At 54.4% G+C, this 17,672-nt stretch overlaps 2 pseudogenes; one reads left to right on the forward strand and one right to left on the reverse strand.

Annotated features, from left to right (window-relative positions):
* The first annotated feature begins 3,177 nt into the window (after window positions 1-3,177).
* On the forward strand, window positions 3,178-6,879 carry LOC135998914 (killer cell lectin-like receptor subfamily B member 1B allele B; annotated as a pseudogene).
* A 2,958-nt stretch (window positions 6,880-9,837) lies between these two features.
* Window positions 9,838-13,487, reverse strand: LOC135998981 (killer cell lectin-like receptor subfamily F member 1; annotated as a pseudogene).
* Window positions 13,488-17,672: the final 4,185 nt, after the last annotated feature.

Genomic DNA, 17,672 nt, shown 5'->3' on the forward strand with positions numbered 1-17,672 from the left:
ACCCCCAGCCAGTAACCAAGGTGGTGCCATTAGAAGAGGCCCTAAAGATCTTCGGGTGCTCCTTGGATGCGCTGGGGGTCACCCAGCAGCCTCAGGCCAGGGGACCCCGGTGCTACCAGCTCAGCCGTCCCCCAGCCTGACTTCTCGTCCCTCGCGCTGCCCGAGGATCTTCTGAGCCCAGATTACAGCGTCCCCGAGCTCAGAGAGGCCGTGCTGAGCACGGCCGAGTTCCATGTGCTGGGCATGGAGCCCCCTGAGCTGTGGAGGGACGCGGGGATGGAGCTGCCAGGCCCGGCATTTCCCTTTTTCCACTTACCAGTAGCCTCCCCAATCACCACAGTGTTTTAAAGATGACCGAGACAACAAAAGAATGACATAGATAAGCCCTCTCGGCATCCTTGGCTGCATCTCATCTGGTCCCACAGACCGCATATGTCTAATTGGCTTAAGAAGTCTCCAACAATTCCTGCCCTGCTCCAAAAGCATTTTGCACTTAACGTGAAGTTTGAAAAGCGCCAATTTTTTGGAATTAATAAACTCAGGAACTTTTGACTCCATACACACAAATCTTTGTACTTTATATACTTAATTACCCTTTTGATGCAGTTCTTGTATTCTGATTAAAACGTACAAGAGTCAGGAACTACCACAGCTCACAGTGGTTAGCAGAGTCTTTTAAAGTAACATCATGCTATTTAAACTATGTGCTATATACAGTACTATGCTGTATTTTTACACAGATGCTTGGTAACTGCAGTCCTCGAGGATTTTCCTGCTTGCATGAACACAACAAAGGCAAGTTACTGATGACTTACTACATCCTTCAACAGGAACCTAGTGATAGTAACATATCAAACATGGTATTGAAGTCCCCTCCGTACTGAGGATGGTAAAGAAACCGTGACATAAACCAAACATACTTTTAATGCAGCTCCCACAGCTTTAGTTAAAAGCTTCATCTTACACTGGTTTCTTCCAAGATGTCTTGAAGCTCTTGCGACTCTGCCCCTGTCAGCGCTGCCCCCATGTCGCTCAGATAGATGGGGTTATCGACCACGCGCTGTCCCGCCTGCATCATCTGGAGTACAGACTCTCTGAAAAAATGGTAATAAACCCCCAAAGGCTCAGTCAACTTTTACATTCATAGGGGAGTATCCTTATAGAGTTATTTAATTGTCATGACTGAGTAAAGAAATGAAACACAGCTCAGTTTCATAGCTAAATGTCATTTTTTCAAATTTGTCTAAGCCAACAGTCAGTAACAAACATATACATCACTTGATAAAAGGAACGACCGTTGATAATAGAACCAAAGGAAAGGCAAGAAGGGGAACAGGCTGGGGTCCTGCACACACAAAACTTAACTGGTTTTTGGCCAGAAGATATGATCAGGTTGACCACTCAAGTCACTCAGTTTGACAGAGGATATTACACAGATTTAAGCACAGCTCAACCTCGTCGTTCAGCAACGTTTCGAAGTGACCAGTTCTAAGGAATTGAGCTGTGGTAATGAAAAATAATTCTTTTCGTCTAATCCCCTCATGCAGTGGCCGTGAGAAGGATGAACTGAGGTTTCTGAGGCCTGAAATTAGAGCCTGATGTTAGAACTCTTCCTTTCAAGGAACTCTACAGGACATGTCCAGGCTTGCATGATTAATTCACTCACTTTACCCTCTTCTGTGATCTGAAAATCTTCATGAACCACGTTCTCGACTTCCACCATGAGAACCTCCTGTGAGGCCGCAGCGACAGGATCCAGCACCACTTCCACAGCTTGGTCCTTTGCTCCAGGCTCCTCTTCAGCCTCTTTCTTGGAGCGTTTCTGTTTCCTTCGAACCTTCTGCTTGTTCTCGGGCTCCTCAGGCTCAACCTCCAGTTGCTCGTTTATACGAATCCTGAAAGCCAAAAGAAACCAGCTACAACCAAGTCCCTGTGCGGGGACTTGAAGGGACCTCGTGTGGCAGCTGTGACTGATGCAGACCTTCTTGCTGTGTTCGGGGGCTTACGGGCCGGCCCCCCAGAAGCTGCTGCCGCAGGAGCCCCAGCAGCAGCTGAAAGCAGCCGTGGGCGGTGGGGACAAAGCCCACCTGCCTGGTGGGTGAACAAGCCTCCCTGTGTCCCCTGCGAGCGCGGTGGCTGTGCGGGAGCTGCCTTTCTCATCGCACCTTTTTATGCTGTTAACCACAGCCACCCCTTTTTCAGAAGGGACAAAGCACAATTAGCTTAACGAGGCTGTCAGGTCTGCAGCATTAGGTGCTCTCTGGGAGCTGGGTTTTGTTGCTTTGCCTCTGTGCAGCCAGATTGGATGCAGAAAAAACGTTAAAGCTTGCAGACCTTTAAACTAAAGTGTTTGTTTCTTGTCGAGAAGCCGCAACCCTTCCTGTGTTAGATGTTTCTCAAATAAAATTTCATGATAAATCTCCCCAGGGTTTTCTCTACCTGCTCTGGTCACAATCAAGCCCCTTCCATGTGCTCACATTGCCCAGTCTGGAAACCACTTTCCCCTAAAAAGGGATAAATAGCTAATTTTTGGATGTTTCAATAGGTCCTGACAGTTTGTTTTTTGCTCTCACTGGGGTTGAAAAATCTTTGCATGGGATTTCTTAGTCTGTGCAGAAAAAGATGAGCGAATCTTCCAAAGAAACCAGTCAAAATGTCATTTCACACCTTTACATTTTCTATAATTTTGGGTTTGTGTTTTCATTTTTGACCTTCCCTGCCGTCCATTTAGTCCAGTCCTGGTTTCCAAAGGGAGCAGCTGAGTGTCTCTTGGAAATGACTTGAAAACAAGGAACAAAGGAGAAACAACTTGATTTCTTGAGCTTTTGAGGCAATTTTCCATCTTTCCCCTCAAAGGGCTCGTTTCCAACCCCTTGTTTCCAGAGTCTGATGGGTTTTTTGTCACCTTGCTCTGCAAAGCAGCAAAACGGTGATGTGCTTTAAACCCAGGCTGAAAAAACAGTGAAATTACAGGGAAATTGGTAAAAGCGACGATGCTGGAATAGGTTTGGGTGGGGAGAAGCAGTGACCGAGGCAAGAAAACACCTTTCAAGTAGCTGCAGGGAGGAGTTAAGGGTGGAAGGGATCTGGTTTTATTGTATTTCATAAAAATCCCCATTCTCACAATCCTACTAGGAACATTCTGGGAGATCGCAGAGTCTCTGCATAATTCTTGCCATGACACCTTATTTCTCGTGCAAAATAACCCATTTGGACAGAGTGGAGCGAAGTCTGGAACGGCCCATTTGCTGAACCACGGATCTTGAGTTTATTTGGGCTTTTTTAAATTATTGTCTTGTTTGGTACCTTAGAAGAATACGGCTCAACTTTGAATAGAAAAGGCTTCTTAACCTTGTCAGGTGCTACTTCCCCTGATGACCGAAACACATTTTCCCTGGCTTAATTCAGCGGAAACTGCATAAAGTTTCATTTTCGGGCTGACCAGCGCATCGCAGGTGCTTTTTTGCAATCTTGCTGCACTTGACGAGCGTTCAGAGGCTCGTGCTTCTCCTCGCAGAGCTCTGGCTTGGAGAGGAACTTGTAGAGAGAAACCAGAGGAGTGTAAACCACAGAAAAACTGAATTATCTGCTGGCTGGATGGGCACCGTTGGAGCCAGAGGCACGGCTGGTGATCCTCCTGCCTCTCCTGCTATGGCCGAGAGAATTGTCTATTCTGACCTGAATATCGGGTCTGGAAGGGGCTGCAGGAAAATGCGTTCACTTCCTCAACCTCAGAGTAAGTGCATCAGGGGGGGTTTTGGGGGGATTTTTTATGTTTTGGCTGTGGTTGTGTTGGGAGACCCCTGCCCTCCAAGCAGGAAGGGAAGGGCCCGGGGCCGTGGTGGGTGATGAAGGATCCCGTCTGCTCTTTGTGATTCCTTCAGTAGTTTTGTCTTGAAATGGTTTTAGGGTTTCTTTGAAATGGGGTCGCTGTTGCCGGAGTCCTAGCAGGACTGTTAAAATGCTGCTTTTCTGCCCACGGCCACCACGTTGTCCCCCCTACACCTCCCTCAGCCTTCCTCCTGCACCTGCTTTGGCTTCAGCCAAAGATTTAATTCCTGCTCTTTCCTCCTCTGGAAGAGATCTCTGCGTGGTGAGGACATCTTCAGGCAACTTCCCACAATGTCTTCTTTTTTGCAAGACTTCCATGATTTCCACCAAACACCCCGCTTTTGATCTCAAAGGACTCTGCAAAACCCACCACCTGATGTTAAGGTGGAATTGAATGTTCCTCCTTTGCTGTTTAATTCTGAAGCAGATGCCAAACCTTTGCTGGTCAAGGTGAGCTCTGGCTTTGGCCAGAAGCAGCATCCTGCCCTCCCTTTTGTGAAGAAAGAGCTGAGGATGGATGCGCTCGACCTGACCTTGAGCTCTGCAGGGAGAACATCGGCCTCCGGGCCTCCTCGGGGAGAACGGGGCTGTTTAACCATGGTCAGATGAGTCTCCTCGCAGAGCTTGGTCCATCCAGGTTCTGCAGTTTTCCCCTGGTGTGGAGAAAAAATGCCGTGGTGGAGCTATTATTCATCTTATTAATATATATTCTTATGATCTGCCATCTTGGTCCAGCTCTACCCTTGACTTCTAGTGACTTTATAACATCCAGGAAATTCCCAATTCTTGGGTATCTGGGTAAAAACCAACGCAACTCCATCACGAGCATCTTTGCTCAGCGGCAGTAGGATCGGGAGGAGGGTGGCAGTGGCGAAACGTGGACGATAGACCAAAGCTTTAGAACAACCAGCAGCAGCACAGAGGGATTTTGGGGAGAAAAGAGCCCGAATCTACGCTGCAGGTCTGTCTGGCGGGATGCGGGGCTGGGACAAGGTTTTTCTCCCAACAACTCCTTTCCCTTGCAGCATCGAGCTGTCCCCGGTGGCACCGAGCCGCTCTCTGCGCCGGCTGGACCGGGAATCTCCTCCTCGGGGTGGCCGTGGTGGCAATGGGATGCTCATGTGAGTAGCTCCGCTTGTCGGCACGGGGACAACCAAAGGACAATCCGGAGAGGGGACCATCCAAAGAGAGGGTCCCTGCTCCGGGGGTGCTGGCTCAGGTGCTTGTGTAGGAGGCCAATCTGCTTTTTACGATCTGTGGCATCTATCAGAATTTCATAGAGCTGGTGGATGGAGGAGACTTGACTATTTTGGTTGGCCAGTGAGAAGAAAACCACTGGAAACTTCTCAGCTGTGGCAGGGTCAGGATTTGACACCCCATGGCCGAGCTCAGGGTCACACGGAGCCCTGTTGGAATGAGTTTTGTGCCCGGTGTGATGTTGCTGGTGGGATCTGATGCTGCCCTGACCCACAGCACCCCCGAACCACAGCAAGCAGGTGGAAGGGAGACTCAAATGTGTGGTGGATCTTGGTGAGGAAATCCTTCTCTAAAGGGGGAGGGGATCCAATGGATCTTGTGCTGGTCAGAGGCTCCCGGGGCTCTCTGCAGCTGGTCAGGCTGATGGCTCCGTATCTCGTGTTCTATCTCAGGCAGGGGTCGTGGGGCCACATGCTGTTGGCAGCGCAGAGCAGCAGTGGGTGAGGTGGTTGCAAATGGGGGGTTGAGCTCCAAGGTGGGGCACCCCGTACCCCAAAATGGGGAGTCTGCTCTGAGTTGGGCCCCCGAGGCTGATTCCCACCCCCCGTGAGATGCTCAGATCAAGGCCTGGGCTGAGCTGAGGTCACAGGAAGGGTGAGGGGGTCTGGAGGGCTCCGAGCACCCACTTTGTGTGAGGATCCATTCCAGACACTTCCCTGCAGCCGTTGGGACCATGTGCATGTAGATCTCGGTGGTATTGTGCCTGGGGGAGCCCGTCCCTCTCCCCAGCTCTGTCTGTCCCTTGCAGTTCTGCACCAGCAGCCACAGAACCCAGAAAGCTACAAAAACGGGAGTGGGAACATAGGAGATGGCAACAGCACCCTGGAGAAGATCTGCTCAGAGCTGCGGAAAGATCTTTGCTCATCAAATCTGCAAGGTAACGCCAACCACAACACATCTCCACACTGTCTGGTTTCCCAAAACCTTGTAGCACCCCCAAACTGGAGAAGCAGGTGAAGCTCAGGCCATCCCAGTGTTACTTAAACGCTTGCCCTTCTTTGGATGGGCAGGGGACAAGGTGGCTTCTTGGTGGCTGAACATGGCACTGCCTGTCTTTCAGAGGCTGGGGGGTGCAAGATCTGCCCCTGGGGCTGGATGTCGCATGGGACCAAGTGCTTTTGGGCTGCTGACGGGATCAGCTCTTGGAAGGAGAGCCGGGGGGACTGTGCGAGTCGGGGGGCCGAGCTGCTGATGCCGTGGGACCAGGACGAGCTGGTAAAGGGACCGATGGCATCGGCGATGTGGGACGGGTCCCAGGGCTGGTGGCACCTGGTGCGGAGTTAAGCCTTGCCCAGAAATCTGGGCTCAGCACCCACCCCTGTGCCCAAACCTCCGTGGAGCCCTGGCTGGTGTCATTGTGGGGGACACTGGTGGGGCTTGGGGCTGCGTGGGGACAGGCTGGAGCCTGTTTTGGGATGGCGATCAGTGACACATCAGTGTCACCACCTGCCCTCTCCCCCGACACAGGATTTCCTAAATAAAATCCTTCAGAAGCCCAGCAGCTACTTCTGGATCGGCTTCTCCCGCACCTCTCGCATGAAGGGCTGGACTTGGCTGAACGGCTCCCACCTGGACTGGAGCCGGTGAGCGCTTGGGGTACGATGGGTGTCAGGGTGGGGGCACCCCAGGGACCCTTGTGCTGTGACACAGGCTTCTTCCTGCACCACCAGGTTGAGGCTGAGCAGTTGGTTCAGAGGAACTTGTGGGATGCTGCAGGGAAACACAATCGGCTCTGAGAACTGCAGCACGGGATGTCACTGGATCTGCCAGAAAGAAGCCACCCAGCTCTGAGCGGGGTGGGAGGGGGCACGAGATGGGCCAACAGCAGGAGAGACACTTGGGAACGGGCCAGGATCAGGCCCTCGGTGGGGGCTGTGGTACTGACATTTGGCTCCATGTGGTGTTTTCAAGCAAGTTTGCTCACGGGAGGGATGGAAGGAGCATCCTGCTGTAGAAGAGAAGCCTCCTCGTGCACACCCACCCTTCTGCACACCCTCGTGCACACTGTATCCATCCCTTTCTGCCCGGGGGGAGGATTAAAAAGAAATAAAGAATTCCAAAAGTAAACACGCAGCAAGTGAACTGCCACGAGGCAGCGCCTGGTCCAGAGCCCAAGGAGGGTGAACACCCAAACCCCAGTCTAAGCCACAGCTGCCACATCGGGGTGACGGGGAGGAGATAAGAGCATCTCTCTATAGAATAAACCTCCAAAAATAGCATAAACCTCCCAGAACAGTTTCCCCAGCTCAGAGCGAGCTGCGCAGCTCGGCGGGACTGCGCCAGGGTGCTGTGCGGTCTGAGCTGGATGCCTGAGGCTGGATGGACTGGGAGCACTGGGAAGGGCCGTTTGCAGCAGCCCTGGTGTCACGTAGCCACGTCACTGCTCTCGCAGGGGACACGGGGAGGTTTGTTCACCCACCAGCCAGGTCGGGTTCATCCCTAACAGCCCCACAGCCCCAGCCTCCCCTCCCCAGCACCACTTGCCCTTTCTTGATGATTTCTCTGCAACTATGATGTGGGTGGGGGAAATGTGGTATCACCGTCTCACTGTTGAGCCTATAAATAGTTTCGTTTGCTGCCTTTGGCTGAAAAGCTTTGAGTGGGTTGGTAATGAAGCCGAGAGAGCTGAAATTTGAGGCTTCCAGACATTTGCCCCCACCGCCTCTCCCTGGGACCAAACAGTGAACTATGAAGCACGAGCCCGGGGCAAAAACCTGAAGGAAAGAGGTTGGGCTGCAGCAGGGTGAAAGCGAGTTTGGGCTTGAGCCTAATTGTTAATTAGGGGGAGAGGAATTCTTGGCTGGATAAAAATGTACAACGATTTGCTGAAATTACTGCTTTACTGATTTACTGAGATTACTGCTGCTCATGCCCTTATCTGGCCTCATTCCTTGGAGTGGTGCACTACAACATGGAAAAAACCAAGTTTTTTAAGGGCCTTAATCATCACATCAGCAGAAGAACCGCTATCGGAGCTGAATCGCATCCAGACAACAACAGCACTTGCTCCTGCTGTACTCACAGCGTCCAGCCCTGGGCTCTCTTGTAGCTTTGCCCCGATTCTGCAAGTCCTGGTGGAGCCTGACCTGGGTTTGGAACGCGGCTGCTCCCCCAGGATCTCCCTTTGGGAGACACAGGAGAATGTGAAATATTAACTGAAAAAACAAACCAGAAATGGTGATAAGAAAAGGTTCCTACGGCAACAATAATGATCAGAGAAGGGGTTTACCGCAGGAAGCAACGTGGAAGGGGTGGCTTTCAGCAGCTGCTTCGGGTTGTTTCAATTTGCTGGATTCTTGCTCCAGTACTACGGGTAGGGGATACATTTGGGGTTCAGGAGCACAGAGCATCCCTGCGTGGGTTTAAACCCCTCAGCTGGCTGGAGGCTGCGGGAATGGAGGGGGAGACCTGCAGTTATTTCTCTATTGTGGAGAAAAGAACAGGCAGTGGAAGTTGGTTTCCCTTATCTCTTATCTCATCTCTTATATCTTAAATCTCATTTCTCATCTCTCATCTCTTATCTCTTATCTCTCTCTCCTCTTGGCGTTTTCGCTCCTCTTCCTCCATCACCTGCTGTTTTCCTCCAAAACTCACCAAGCTGCAGCCTGGAGCAGGAGTAATTTTGTGCTTGGGACAGCAGCAAAATGCTACATCACTTCAACCCTATTCAAGGTCAAGTGGGGATATTGGGAGGTTGTGGCTGGGCTGAGTGTGACATGGGCAGCTAAAATTTAGGTTAAAATAGCTGGGGAGGGGGCAGGAGGATGATGGAAGTAAAGCTGTTTGCAAGCTGCGGGAGGCACAGGGTGGCCCAAACGGTGGGTCTGGGGGACGGTGCCCATCTCTTGTGGTTGGGGTGGGATGGAGAGGATTCAGTGAGGTCAGACAGCCCTAAAAATCCTGGAGACTGATGAAAGCACTGGGATGCACCCCTGAACTGAGCCTGCACCCCACTGTACCCCCCATGTGCTTTGTGGCCGTATTTAAAGGCGCCGAGTGGGAAACACAAGAGCTGCGGGAGCTGGGGCTGCTCTTCGTGTCTCTTCCATGTGGTTTGTACCCAGGTTTTAGTCTTAAGTGCATTAAGGATCAAAAGGTCCCCATCGGGGTCACCGTGGTCGTAGCCGTGTTCCTTCTCACCATCATCGCGCTGGCGGGTAAGTGCCTGAGGATGGAGGTGCCAACCCCCAAAGTCTTCCCCTCCCCTGGAGAAAATCCACCAGGTTGAGTCACCAGGATGTGTTCTGCTTCTTTCCAGTTGAGAGATGCCCGTCCTGTCCATCCTGCCCCTCTCGCGTCCTTCCCGGCTGCCTGGAAAATGGCATTGGATACAGGGAAAAGTGCTTTTACTTTATTGAGGATGAAGCGGAGTGGAACAGGAGTCAGACCTCATGCATTCCTCTGGGAGCACATTTGGCCACCACGGACAGCTGGGAGGAGCTGGTAATTGGGAAATTCCTGAGAACCGGTGTGTCAGCGGCTGTTGCCAAGTCGATTTGGGATTCCCTGGAGAGTGTAACATGAAGATACATATCTGATGTTGATTTTTTCCCACTCTAGCCTTTCCTCTTGCACTATGAGCATCCCTTCCACCACTGGATCGGTCTCTGAAGGGAAGACTCTGGACTTTAGAAATGGGTCAACAGGTCTCTCTTCAACACCTTGTACATCCCTTCTTCTTCTGGAGAACATAACCATGTCCTGGGCTGGGCTGGGTTGGAGATTGAATGCCAGAAGACACATATATATTTATTTACATATATATATATATGTATAAAAATGTATCGCAGCACAAGCATTTGCCTCGACGGGACCCTGCACCGGAGACCTGGAGAGCACCGGGACGGCAATCAGCCTGGCGTCGTGCACTCGGACGCTGTGTTTCCAGTGACAATATTTATCTCTTTAGGGTGTTTTCCTCCCCAAAGTCCGAACCGGTACAACCACTGTCAGCTCAGCTGAAGTAGCACCCGTTTGCCTCTTGTTTTTCCAACTGTTGGGGAAGCAGAACTGTTGGTAAACCTCTCCTCACCCCAAAAAATAATTTCCCCTCCCCACACCCCCATGTGTGTACTAATAAATAAAAAACGTCTGTTTCCTACAGAGCTAATAAATATATACCTGCGTTACTGTGGCTCTGACAGCACCTCTGCGTGAAATATATTACAGCTGGGGCAAAAATCGTGCTGAAATTTCCCCATTTTTGCACTTTGCATTTGGGTATATAATAGGCATAAGGGTTTAATTGCTTTTTTTTCCCCTCTCTTCTCCCTGTTTTGCAGCTGGGCTGCAGACACCAACCCCCTCTTGCTCTGGTTTATATTTGCTCCTATGAGCGTCGCTGCCGCCTCCAGGGGGATTTTGGGAGCAGCCAGGTCTGTGCTGAGCATCGAGCTGGGAAATATTTCCCCTGGGATGGGGTTATTGGAACTTGCTGGTGAACTAGAGTGAGGGGCACTCACAAGGCTTCTTGTAACGCGGATCCATCCCACCAGCTCCACTCCTGCCCGCGCGTCTGGTTGATGCTCAGCCCCATCCAGGCTCTGGAGGTCTTTCTGCTCATCTCCCCGATGAAAGCCTGGGAGAGGAGAAGAGACTCAGAGCTGATCGCATGGCAAAGAGACCTGATCCTGCCCATGAGGGTCTGTTCTGGGATGAGCCTGGCACATCCCAGTTGCAGACTGGGGGCTGGAGGGGTTGGTGGGTGCTTTGGGAGAGATGGGAGTGTGGTCTGGAGGTGATGGGCAGGGCTGGAGACATTCAAACCCGCCTGGACACAATGCTGTGTGATCTGCTCTGGTGACCCTGTGTCAGCAGGTGGATTGGACTGGAGGATCTCCCGAGGTCCCTTCAACCCCAACCAGCCTGGGATGCTCTGTGTATGATTCGGTGAAGCAGTGTTTTTTGGGGTGACAGAGGAGCCTGGAAGCTCATTTCTGTATTTGCCCTTTTCCCTTAACCTCACCTAAGCTCCGATTTATGTTTTGAGGCTTTTTTCCCCCCTGAAATCACAGAATCATTTTGGTTGGAAAACACCCTCAAGCTCATCAAGAAAGAAGAAATTGTTCCCCAGATCCAACCTCAACCTCCCCTGGCGCAACCTGAGGCCGTTTCCTCTGGTCCTGGCGCTTGTTCCTGGGGAGCAGAGCCCGACCCCCCTGGCTCCCAGCTCCTTTCAGGCAGGTCAGAGATCAGAAGGTCCCCCCAGGTCCCTCAGCCTGACCCATCACACTGGCCATATGGGCTTGGGCGCTTTGCCAGCCAGGAAGGAGAAAGGTCAACCACAACGTGGCTTTTTGTAGAAAGAAAAGCTTAAAAAAAGCTAAAAGCAGAGGCGATGCTCAAGCCCTTCCCCCTCGCAGTTATTCACCTTCTCCTCCACGCTCTCCAGCACAACCAGCTGAGATCGCTGGTACCCGCAGTTCTCCGCTGCCACCTCCCAGGTGTTGGTTTTTGTGGAAACCCAGTAGCACTTGGCTGCGAACGGCTGCCAGCCGGCGGGACAGAGCCGGCAAGCTGAGGTGCCTGCGGCAGAGGATGAGTGCGAGCGCTGCTTCACCCCCTGGGCACCGCGGGGTGAGCGGCAGGGCTGGGGGCACCCTGCTTTGGGACATTTGAGGCTTTTTCTGCCCTTCGAGCCCTTCCAGGTGCGTTTTTGGGGCATGTGGACTCTGCCCATGCTGGAAAAATGTCCCTTGGTAATGGGGAAAAAGCAAGAGGGGCAACGGAGGAAGGTGATGGGGCACAGGGTGGTGCAGGGGGAGGGCGATGGGGATGGGGACAGCAACTGGGATGACTGGGGGGGTCTTGGGGTGTTTTCCCAAAGTTCCTGGCCTTGTTGTCCCCCTTCCACATGGAAAGGGGGCAACCAGGTGAGGTCCCCAGCACTGAAGCTGTGGGTGATGCTGAAGCCGTGGTACCTGTGACGTTGTGGCTCCCTTGTTCACACAGCCGCTGTCTCAGCTGCAGCTGGAAGCAACTCAAGGAGCATTTGAACTCCGGGATGTCCCGTCGGCTGGTGGTGACCAGGCAGGTTTCCCAGGAGCATTTGCTGGCCGGGGTCTCCATGTCCTGGCTCAGGACGGGGCCGTTTTCACCTGAAATGAGGATGGGTTTGACCCGCAGCATCGTGCTGCTGTGTTGGGACCGGAGGACGCAACCGCTGGGGTGACATCCCTGTGCAAAGCAGCTCTTGGGGACAGAGAAAGGTGCTGCCTGGGGACAGGACTCTGCGGAGGACACCCCTGGGGTCTCTGCAACCAGCATCAGGGTGGAGAAAGGGACTTATATCAGGACAGGCTCCAAAACCAGATAAATCAGCCCGTGAAGGACATGCTGGCAGCTTTTCCCCTCCTGCCCCGTGGGGATCGCTGCTGCAGAGGTGGCCCAGGAGCTGCTCCCTGCTAGAAATACAGGAGAAATCCGCTCCAGCCCAGGCAGCGTTGGGCTGTGATGGTTTGGGGGAGACTTTCACCATTTTGGGGTGACAGACCCTGCTACTCACCCTATCGCTGCAGCAGCCACAGCACGATGCCCGTCAGGACTATGGTCCCAACCCATCCAGCTCCCAGCAGCGCCCAATACCCAGGACCTGCAACAGGGACCAGAACTAGGAATGAGGGAGGAAGCAGCTTTTTGGGCTCTTTGCCCTGTTTTTGATGCCCTTTGTTTCAGGAGACTTAGCGAGAAAACCTCGCGAGTGTCTGTAGGAGCCATGGAGCTGAGCAAACCCACAAGCTGCTTTGCTTGCTTGAGCGGGGACGCTGCAGCGAGCAAAGCTGCAAAGCCTCAGAACTGGGAGCTGGGCTGCTCTCCTCCTTGTGCTGCACTGAGGGTGCTGCAGGGATGGGAAGGACCCAAAGCAAAGCCCTTGGGATGCTTGAAGTGACAACGAGAGGGTGCAGGTCGCTGTGCGGCTCCTGCTCAGCATTGCTGAGCTGCAAAAAAAGATGAGCACATGAAGCCCTGCGTGAAGGGGTAGGGGTATCCTTGGGGGTTGCCTGTATTTTTGCTGCCTTTTCAAGGAAACTGGGCTATGGGAAAGAAATCTGCATGTGCTATCGCTCTTTGCTGGGCTGGAGATGGGTAACGAACCCACTTGAGAGCAAAACATTGGGTTTTGGCCACCATCAGCTCAGGAAAGCGCTGGGAAAGGCCCAGAAAATCCATTTTTCCCTGTGCTTTCCTGCAGAGTAGGGGTCTGGCAGCATCAGGGACATCAGCTCCTCCAACCCCCGCCCATCACCAACCCCACAAAGTCGGGATGAGCGGAACAACCGCGCCCAACAAATTCACTCACCGGGAAGCTTCGCGCAGGCGCCGGGAGCCGAGCGCGGTGGCACCTCTGGCTTGGCGTAGACGGTGGTCAGCGCCATGGCCGGTCCCTGCCTTCGCAGCATTAAGATTTAGACCTAGGGGGTTTTTTTGTCCCCCCAGAGCAAAAGCGAGCTCAGAGACCAGCAGCAGTGGTGGTTCTGTGGCTGGAGTCACAGCTAAAACCCCACACCCATCGTCGTGTCCCGGCTGTCACGTCCCCCGCTTCGCGCTCTGCTCTTCCGCTGGCTGCACCAGCCCACAAAGAGCTGCTTCTGAACGCACAGCTGCTTCTTCCAGGTGTTGAAGCAACTTGGGGGGAGAAAGGGAGATATCTGAAGGTCTTTACCCATTGGGGAAAGCAGGTTCCTCCTCCTCCTGGTGCTAGAGACAGGCTGGTGCTGGCACATACTAATATAAATATATGTCTATCTAGATATTTCTTGATTTCCTACCTGCTTTTCACCAGCAGCAGAGAGCAAGGATGTGACTCACTTGCAATTTGCAGGGTGCTGGTTGATTTGGGGTTTGTCTTATTTTTAGCAGCTCTTTGGGTCTTGGCGCTGCTCCCACAGGTGAGAAAAGCAGAGCTGGTGATGCGGGAAACATCAAACCTGTTGCAACCAGCCACAGAAATGACAATTGGCTTGTTCGGTCTTTCTAGGGGCAAATTTGCAGAGGATCCATGTGGTTCCGTGCTCCTGCGAATGCTCTAAATGCAGCATTAAAAATCCTCTCTGGGAAAGGAGGTGACATGAAAAAGCAGAGATGTTCCCTCCCAAAAAATAAAGGACAAGGTATAACATGCATTTTGCTTTCAGGGTGGGATTTGGCTCATTGAGTGTTGGATCTTGTGGTTGATCCCCTGCTTTAGCTGCTTACAGGGGGATACATCACCCCCTCTCTTTTCCCCCTTGCTCTTTTCATCTTATCTTGCTTTGTCATTCTTTCTGTCTTTCTTCTTTCTGTCTTTCTTGTCCCTTCCCATGCCGATGCGTTTTCAGCACAGGACAAAAGTGCTCCATTGAGCTCCAAATATCTGGGTTCATGTCATAAAGTTCTTACTGGCCTCTGCAAAAGGAACCTGAAAAAAAACCCCCAACAAAACAACACAAAACCCCCACAAACCCAAACAAACAACAAAACTCAACGCAAACCACAAAACTGATTATTTATTATATGTGCAGCCCAAAGCAATTTCTGAGGGTACATAGGCAAATAACTTGCAGGGACCCTCAGCATCACATCAAACACTCTGTACTTGTGTTTCTCCTCTGTTTCTCTTAAGGGCGAGGAACAAGCTCACGAAACTTTCCCCTACTCATCTTAGACCTGAAAAAGCCGCGTACAACCACATTCTAGCTGCGTTCTGCTCTCTCGCAGGCAAATTGGCTGAATTAAGATCTCAAGGTTCCCCGGGAGATCGTTCATTTACAACAACCGCTTCCAAAGTCTTGACAGACCATCAGAACCTGGATACGTGGTGACCCGGAGGCCACGGAGCGGCTGGCGGATCCCTCGATCTGCTGCGATCGGTGCCCACAAACCAAACGCGCGGATCCCGGGTTGTGTCGGGGATCTCCGGGAAGAGACGTCCCAGGGCTGGAGCTGCCTGGGGAGAAAATGAGCCAAAGCTCCGACGTCGGCCCAGACACAACAGCCCCACCAGCTGCAGCGTATTGAGCAGAATCACCGCTCACCAGGAGAAATAACTGGTTTGTGCCCCGGTCCCTGCGGACCCAGCGGAGCCGCGGCCCTCGGCAGCGCCCACAGCCCCGGCGCCACCAGCCCCCGGCCCGGGCAGCGCCGGCTCCCCCGTCACCCCTCGGGCAGCCCCCGCACCAACCAAGCTCTGCCCGGGCCTGGGGCTCAGTTTGGCCACGACCTCTCTGGGCCAGGCGGGGTCAGGATGGGCTCTGCTGGAAAACCTGACGTGCGGCCTTTGCCAACGTGGACAGAGCCCTCGTGTGGGAAACAAAGATCCTGCACGCCCAGCCCGGCTTGGCAAATCAAACTCCACACAGAAACAATCACAGGATGATCAGGAACAACATGAATCATAGAATCATTCTGGTTGGAAATGACACTCAAGCTCAACGAGTCCAACCATAACCCACCCCTGGCACTGCCCCATGTCCCTGAGAACCTCATGTCCGTCTGTCCAACCCCTCCAGGGATGGTGACTCCAGCACTGCCCTGGGCAGCCTGTTCCAATGCCCCACAGCCCTTTGGGGAAGAAATTGTTCCCCTGATCCTCCCCCAGAGGCTCTGAGCCCCATCATGTCTTGGTGTCTCCCGGGCTGCCCTGGGGGTCACCGAGGATGGGTCCAGCAGCGGCCCCACAGCTCCTGACCCTGTGGCCACCAGTGCAGAGGGGAGTGCGGTGGCCCCAGCCTCCCCAATACTGCTGACGTCCGTCACCATCTACCAGCACGTCAAGGGGCCACTGCAACCCCTCAACATCTCCGGCACGGCCACCAACGTGGGGACACCCCCAGGCAGCACCAGCCCCGTGGGCAGCACCAGCCCCCCCAGCCCCTCTGCTGCCCCCCACCACACAGCTCCTGGGGACCTGGTGGGACACCCTGCAGTGACCAAAGAGGTGCCACTGCAAGAGTCCCTGAAGATCTTTGGCTGCTCCTTGGATGCGCTGGGGGTGGCCCAGGACACTCCCATCAGCAGCCCCAAGCCAGGGCACCCTGGTGGCACCAGCTCAGCCGTCCCCCAGCCTGACTTCTCGTCCCTCGCGCTGCCCGAGGATCTTCTGAGCCCAGATTACAGCGTCCCCGAGCTCAGAGAGGCCGTGCTGAGCACGGCCGAGTTCCATGTGCTGGGCATGGAGCCCCCGGAGCTGTGGAGGGACGCGGGGATGGAGCTGCCACCGGCCCAGGCTGCCCTGGCAGAGCAGCGGGGGCAGAAGCGGGGGCAGAGCCCCTCGGCAGAGCCCCCCAGCAAGCGCAGGGCTCTGGCAGGGAGCAGGGGGGTGGGAGGGGGGGATTAGACCAGAGCAGGGGACACGGTGGGGGGGGTTGGGAGACGAGGGGTGCAGTGTTTGGGGGTGGGGGGGTCTGGGGGTGTGTGGGAGGAGGGGGAGTGTGTTTGGGGGCCTGGGGGGATTGGAGGGTGTGGGAGGAGGGTGGGGCTTGGGGGGGTGTTAGTGGGTGCGGGAGGAGGGGGTGGTGAGGGGCTTAGAGTAGCTTTGGGACCTTTTCTCTTGTTTTTCTATTAAATGCTGTTTCTCCAGAACTGCTCTGTGCCTGTGTGGGAGGGGGAGGGAGCGCAGGGGGCACCGGGAAACGGCCCCAAGAGCTGCAAAAGCCCCGATGAGCCCAAATCAGAGCCCATGAGCCCCCAAGGACACCGAGCCCCGCCAGGGCCGAGTCACCGCCAGCAGGACAGACAATGGGGGGGTCCCCTGTCCCCTTCCCCAGGGGAAGCTGCTCTTTGGTGGGGGGAGCAGGACAGACGGGTCCCTGCAGGACTCACGGACACGGCCCCACACAGGAAGCAGCACGGAGCCCCTGGGACAGGGACAGACCTGGGGGGCCAGAGTGGGCATGGACACACAGACAATAGGGGTGCAACGTCTTCGTCTGGAACAGGAGCAGCGTCCCCTCCAGCGGGGACAGGGCTCGGGGCAAAGCCCTTCAGAGCCTCAGGACAACCAGGCCCTTCCTCGGGTCCCACCGCGCTCCGCTCCAGAGCCCGGCTTTGCCTCCCTGCCGCAGCAAAAGAACCCCAAATGAGCCCCAGAATGGCGAAGGGAGGGACTGCAGGGCAGGGACCCTCCTGCCCTTGTCTGGCTGCACCTTGGATAACTGCAAGAGCAGAAACGGGTGGAAATAAAATTGGAAATACCAGCAGGTACGGCACCCCTGTTTGCTCGGACACCCCGGCACCTTCGGCCCCTTCGCCATCCCCGACCCCGGGCACTCCCAGCACCCACCACCCCTGTCCCCCGGCACATACGGCACTGGGCAGAACCGGGGGCTGTCGGTGATGGGGGCTGGCTTGGGGGGTGCCCATGGTCCCCCCGGCCCAGCACGGCTCCCTCTCCCCACACAGGGCTGCAGAGAGCACCGTGTGGCTGCTGGTTTGACCCCCGGGTGTTCCACATCCAGTGGACCATCCCCTACGGCCACCAGGGCACAGCGGTGGCCCCAGCCCCTCCGGTGCTGCCGACCTCCATCCCCGGCTCCCAGCACGTCCAGGGGCAATGGGCACCGATCAACGTTCCCAGCACGGCCACCGCTGCGGGGGCACCTGGGGGC

The sequence above is a fragment of the Caloenas nicobarica genome, chromosome 27, assembly GCF_036013445.1.
Source record: "Caloenas nicobarica isolate bCalNic1 chromosome 27, bCalNic1.hap1, whole genome shotgun sequence".
Lineage (NCBI taxonomy): Eukaryota > Metazoa > Chordata > Aves > Columbiformes > Columbidae > Caloenas > Caloenas nicobarica.